This window comes from Primulina tabacum, chromosome 4, assembly GCF_025594145.1.
Source record: "Primulina tabacum isolate GXHZ01 chromosome 4, ASM2559414v2, whole genome shotgun sequence".
Lineage (NCBI taxonomy): Eukaryota > Viridiplantae > Streptophyta > Magnoliopsida > Lamiales > Gesneriaceae > Primulina > Primulina tabacum.
The window spans coordinates 25,172,303-25,178,910 of record NC_134553.1 but is presented as its reverse complement, the minus strand read 5'-3'; the positions used below and the strand labels follow the sequence as shown (position 1 = coordinate 25,178,910).

The 6,608-nt window shown below is 37.8% G+C and overlaps 1 long non-coding RNA gene across 1 annotated transcript; it reads left to right on the top strand.

The window, feature by feature from the left end:
• The first annotated feature begins 1,983 nt into the window (after positions 1-1,983).
• Positions 1,984-4,604, top strand: LOC142541597 (uncharacterized). Its single transcript, XR_012819412.1, has 3 exons — positions 1,984-2,704; positions 2,840-2,886; positions 4,503-4,604. It is a non-coding gene; the product is annotated as an uncharacterized LOC142541597 (long non-coding RNA).
• The last annotated feature ends 2,004 nt before the right edge of the window (positions 4,605-6,608 follow it).

Below are 6,608 nucleotides of genomic sequence, written 5' to 3'. Positions count from 1 at the left end.
CCATGAATAATGTTTTGACACCTCACATCTTTAGCCAAAAAAAACTTGAAGATAAGGTTTTTACATTTGTTGTTAAAGATGAAATGCCATTTAGGGTTGTGGAAGGGGTGGGGTTTGTAGAGATGATGAAGGAAGCTCAACCTCGATTCAAGATTTTCAACCGAAAGAAAATTGCAGCTCTTGTATGGGATTTATATTCAGCGGAGATGGCTAAGATAAAGAGTGTAATTGGTGATCAAAGGGTAAGTATAACTACTGATACTTGGACCTCGGTTCAGAATATGAACTATATGGTGATTACTCCTCATTTCTTGGACAATGATTGGAAGTTGCATAAGCGAATAATAAATTTTACCAAGATCACCTCTCACAAAGGAGATGACATTGGCAAAGTCTTAGAAACATGTTTAAGATTCTGGGAGATAGATAAAGTTTTCACTATAACAGTTGATAATGCTAGCACGAACGATAAAGCGGTAGAGTACATGAGAAAGAGGCTAAAGGAAATGGGCACTCTATTATTTGATGGTAAGTACTTGCATTTGAGATGTTGTTGTCATATTATAAATTTGATTGTCATGAGTGGATTGAAGTTTCTTAATGAGTCAGTTGAGTCCATTAGAAACTGTATGAAGTATATTCACTCCTCCGAGGCACGGTTGGACCAATTTAGGGAGTGTGCTATCCTATTGATGATGGATAAAATGTCGAATGTTCCAATGGATGTGCCTACTAGGTGTAATTCCACCTATACAATGCTTTCTGTTGCATACAAGTTTAAGAAAGTTTTTGATAGGATGACAGAGAATGCACAATTTGTTGAATACTTTGAAGAGATAGAAGGTTCAGAGAAAAAAAGAGTGGGACCTCCTACGAAAAAAGATTGGGAGAAGGTATAAGTCTTTGTGAATTTTCTCAAGAGGTTTCATGATACTACATTGCAACTTAGTGCTACCAAGAAAACTACATCACCCTTGATTTGGGAGGAAATAGTTGCAATAAGAACAATCATTGATGAGACATAGGCTTGTCAAATTGGGTCAGGCCCATCGGGCCGGCCCGCCCGCCATAAAAATTGAGCGGGTTGGGTTGATAAAATAGCAGTTTGTTTGGAGGCGAGTTGAGCCCGTTTGGGTTGCGGGCTGGCCCGTCAAATTAGGGTCGAATTTTATATTTTTAAATTTTATAATTTTAAGTTTTATATAAAAATTCCTATTTCTTCCTTATTTTTTCTCATGTGCCTAACTTCAATCAATCTGGTAAAATCTCTATGCTTCTATTTTTTTTTAAAATGTTATACTCTCCAGTCTCCTTCCTTTTTTTAATGTTTAACTCGAATTAATCCAAAATTATCGAAATAATATAGTAAATAAAGTAATTATGTGTATTGTTTAACACATAATATTTTCTGAAATTTACAACCGTCTGTTTTCTCGACTATGTGTTATCTTCCAATGTTTCTCACTTTTTAAGAAAATGTGGATGGTAAGAGCTAGGTGCCTTGTGCGGACAAACCCTTAAGATCGTTAATTTTTGTTTTCTTGTGATGACAAACCCTTAAGAAACTGGAGAAAGTGTATAATAAAAAAGATTTGGAATTCACATTTAAAGATTTCATTGTATTTACGGTTGGTGATATTACATGAGTTAATTTTTAGTAAATGTGTACGATGAAATCTTGTGTGAATTAGAATAAGCACTTTATTTTTTTATGGATTATGTTGATTGTTGTATGCTTTCAATGTCTTATTTCAATGTTTTTAAGTTTTTTATGAAACTATTTGACTGAAATATATTTTTCTTCTATGTTTATTTTAATATTGTTTAGTATTTTTTTAAAAAAAAATAATAAGCGGGTTGGCCTGCCTAACCCGCGGCCCAAGGTGGGTTGGGCTGGGTTGGCCATTTAGAGGCCCGTCAAAATGGCGGGCTGGCCGCCCCGCCCCGTCAGCCCGTTTTGACATGTATAATGAGACAATACTCGACACTACAGATCCTTCATTGCAAGAAGTTGGTAAGATAATGGAGAGTAAGTTCAAGAAGTATTGGGGTGATCTTGAGAAGGTGAACAAGTTTGTTTTCCTAGGTCACATTCTAGATCCTTGTTATAAACTTCAAATGATTGGGATCCATTTGGGAGATATGAAATTGGATGCTATTAAAATAAAATCCTTTGTCGATGGTTTAAAGAATTGTCTAATGGAGTTGTATAATGCATACAAAGGTAATTCTCCTTTAGATCATATTAACAGGATTGATGATGGTGATGTAGACAAAGATTTGATGAAAATGTATAAGAATGATCATGTTAAATTGAACTATCTAAAAATGGCTCAAGTAAGAAAAATTCAAAAGCAAACAAAAATAAGCAACGAAGTGGACAAGTACGTATCGGATCCTTTTGTGAAATGGAGCTCAAGCTTCGATATTTTGGAGTGGTGGAAAGGGAATACAACAGCATTTCCAATCTTTTCTAAGATTTCCAAGGATATTTTTTCAATCTCTTCATCTACTGTTGCTAGCGAGAATGCTTTTAGCCTTGGGAGGAGGGTTGTGGATCCATTTAGGGCATCGTTGCATCCCAAAATGGTGGAGGCACTAGTGTGTACTAGTGATTGGCTTAGAGGTGAAGAAATTAACTTATACAAGGAGCCAACATAATATGAATTCAACTTTTATAAGGATTGTGAAGAGGTTGTCAGAAGTAAGTCAATATTTAACTTGTTTAGTAATTTTTATGAGTACTTTGATTCTTTGTCTATAGTTATTTTCTGCATCAAAAGATAAATTGACTTTTACAAAATAAGTTAGTTTTAACATAATTGCATCTTTATTTTAGTCATTGACATTCATGGAGAGGAATGTGGCTCAGTAAGTTGGAGTTGGGTAAATTGGTGCTTGGTATCTGTTTATAGTTTTATGTAATTGTTGTATTTCTAGCTATCCCTTAGTTGGTTCGTCTTACTTTAGTTTTTTAATTGTAAATTTTAATCTTGTGATTATAGTTAGGGATGTAAATGAACCGAACTTTTCGCGAGCTTTTCGGATCTCGGCTCGTTAAAAAGCTCGTTCGGGCTCGTTCATTAAGCTTATCGAGCCGAGCCCGAGCCTTATTTTGGGCTCGACAATTTTGTAGAGCCGAGCTTGAGATTAATGATGTTCGGCTCGTTAGCTCGTGAACATGTTCGATAATAGGTTCGTGAGCTCAAAATTGAGCCCGGCTCGTTTAGCTGGCTCGTGAGCTCGAGCTCGAGCTCGGCTCGTTTAAGTGGTTCACGAGCTCGGGCTCGAGCTCGGCTCGTTTAGGTAGATCGTGAGCTCGAATTTGAGATAATTAATGAGTTATAATATTAAAATAATTATGTATGATAAATAATAATAAATTAAAATTTAAAAATTATATTAAAAATTATATTAAAAATTATAGTCGAATCCCCTAGAATCAGATCTTTCTCATATTAAATTCTTTACTTTATCTTAGTTGATTCATTGTATTTCGACAAGGCGTGATCACGCCCTGTTTGAACACATCTTCTGCCCTTTTTTATTATTATCATTTTTTAAGGTGCAAAATACAGAAGATGTATTTCGACAAGGCGTGATCACACCCTGTTTGAACACATCCTCTGCCCTTTTTTATTATTATCAATTTTTTTATAAAAAAAATAAAATAAGGAGAAAAATTTTTTGGTGCAAAACACAGAGGAGGTATTCGGCTAAGGCGTGATCACGCCCTACCCAAACACCTTTTCTGATATAACACAATACAAAAGGGGGTTTGATTTGGTAAATTCATTAAATCAGGTTGCAATCGCGTTTCTCCTCTCCTTTCCCTATTCTCGTATATCTTTCCCAAACTTCTTACAGGTGCTTCTTTGGTCGTCTCATCACCTCCGTCGATCTCCACCGCCGTTCGACCGGCAACACCGCCGCTCACCACCACTCTGCAATTCCTGCGACATCAGCGCCTCTTTCTCCAGCGCCCTTTGCACCTCCATCTCTCGCCCCAACCAGTCTACAGCGCCGCTTGCCCACCGCCGCTCGCGCACGGCGCGCCACCGCCGCTCGTCCAATACAGCTTCTCCAGCGCCGCCGCAAGCGCCACCTTCCCCAGTGCACAGATCTCCCCTTCGCACATCCATCCTTCGTTACAACCAGTCCGCCACTGCCGCTCGTCCACCGCACGCGCACCCTCGCCGACCTCCATCTCAGTTTCGCACAGCCACCTCGGAGCAGAAACGAGCTCGCTTAACGAGCTTCTTTAACGAGCCGAACCCGAGCCAGGCTCATTAAACAAGATAAACGAGCCATTAACGAGCCGAGCTCGAGCCGAGCCCGAGCTTCATAACTTCCGAACGAGCCGAGCCCGAGCTTCAAACCAAAGGCTCGTAACGAGCCCGAGCCGAGCAAATAGCTTAAAGAGCCGAGCCCGAGCCTGATACTGTTCGGCTCGGCTCGGCTCATTTACATTCCTAATTATAGTATATTTGTTTTTTTTGTAGGAATGCTCATGCCCACAACAAAGTAATGCATCTTCTTCAAGTGTAAACTCCAAAGACCCCATGATAGAAAAATAAATGGTTGACATAGTGATTTAATGTGACATTGGCTTCATATGTGAACTTTTTAATTTGGATTTGTTTTGAATAAACAAGAATTTATTTAAGCTCATATGTGAATGTCATCTTCTTTTTCACTTTGTTTCAATTTAATATCTAATGTCTATTCTGAAATTTCAATTTCAGTGTCGTTTTCTCCATTTAAACCGATTTTTCCACCGATGACTATGAAACAAACTTTCTTTCTTTTTATTTGATTCATTTTGGTTTGATTAGATACATGTGCAGTAATTGCAATATTCTGTTGAATATATTATTGTTCACAATATAATTGTACTCAAGGTTCCCACTGGCAACTATTTGCTAGTACGTACGAAGGAACATGACAGGGCAATCATTCATGAAGCTATGGAGCAACAAACAATAAGTGTAGCCAAGGTAATTTTTTAAACTACCATTCAGTAATGACTTTGAAGTCATTATCCCTTAGCTATTCATTTCAGCTCTTAATTCATGAAATAAATATGTTGCCTTGATCAACACAAGTGTACTTGCTATTTTGTTGTGTTACAGCATTAATTTTCCTATATTTGAGTATTTGACCACTGAATTATAGGTCTCGAGAGATTTTAAAAAAAATTCGGGATATCACATCCCTACCCGACGGGATCCCGAACATTCGGGTCCATACACTTGTCGGGTACGGGATCGGGGAAAAAAAAGATTCCCAATTTTATCGGGACGGGAATTGGGTATGATTGTAACGCCCCCGAAAATTTAAAGGTCCACGCGAACCACGGGCATTTGAATTATTAAATTTTCCTGTATTTTAATTAAATGTTTTAATTGCATGAATTAATTATGTTGTGCATATTTACATGTTTAAAATATATTTTTCTACATGTTGCATTAAAATGGTATTTTTAAGGAATGTTCAAGTGACGATCGAGGAACGGAGACCGAGGGCTGTAAATGTAAAATGTTTTTGTTAAATAATTATTCTTAATTATTTAAAATAAAGTTGATGGTTTTTAGTATTTTTGAAAATAAAGGGTTTTGAAGTGATTTTATACGCCGGAACGTAAATTTTATCGGTGTTGGTTTTTCAACTAAAATACGAACTTTTGGGCAACCCGGCTAGTAAATTCACATATTTAATTAAAGAAAAACTTTGTTATTATTTTATTAAATCTTAATTAAAGCTAATGGGCTTAAATTTTGTGGCTTAATAGGCCTAAAGCCTACTTAATAAATAAATTATTATATAAAGTATTAATTGATCACAAAACCCTACACTTGCTACTCAAACAATCGGCCACTCAATTTATTTTCTGAAAAACTCTCCCCCAACCCCACAAACCCATGGCACACACCAAAACAAGCAAAAGGGAAGTTTTGAAATTGAAGGAAAATTCACCCAAGGTTTCTCGTCGCCGTTCTTCGCTTCGTCAACGGATATTCGTGCGTTAAAAATGCAAAGGCACGCCATACATCTCCTTTTCTCATCCATGATATCATATTATTGTTTGAATTATTGTATGCATGAAGAACATGAAATATCTTTCATAATTTTCGGTATATTGCATATATACATGAAGAAACATGATTTTCGAACCCAATAATGTGTATATTGTTTGGTTAAGGGGCTGCCATGATTAGGTAAAGTTTAAGGGTGGTTTATACATGTTTTAAAGGGTCCTAAGTCACCCACACAGGCTGCACACGTACACAACAGAAAGCTGGAACCGAAATTGGGAAAAGGAAAGAATAGCGAGAGGTTGGTTTGTCTTCATGGGTTCAGTTGTGATGCATGGGGCTTAGGGGCTCGACCAAGTCTTGAGGAGGGCTATCTTGGGACGTGACTAGGTCCTAGGAAGAGGCCTAGCACGGCTAGGACTCGTGTACCAAGCTAGGGAAGAGTCCACGCTGCATAGGACTCTTCCCGTAAGATGATGGTGGTCGGCCGAGAGTTTCAGAGGAATGGCTCGGTTGATGGCTGGGCTAGGTGGTTTGGGTGATGGCTTGAGGTGGTTCAGAGTGGGGCAGGAA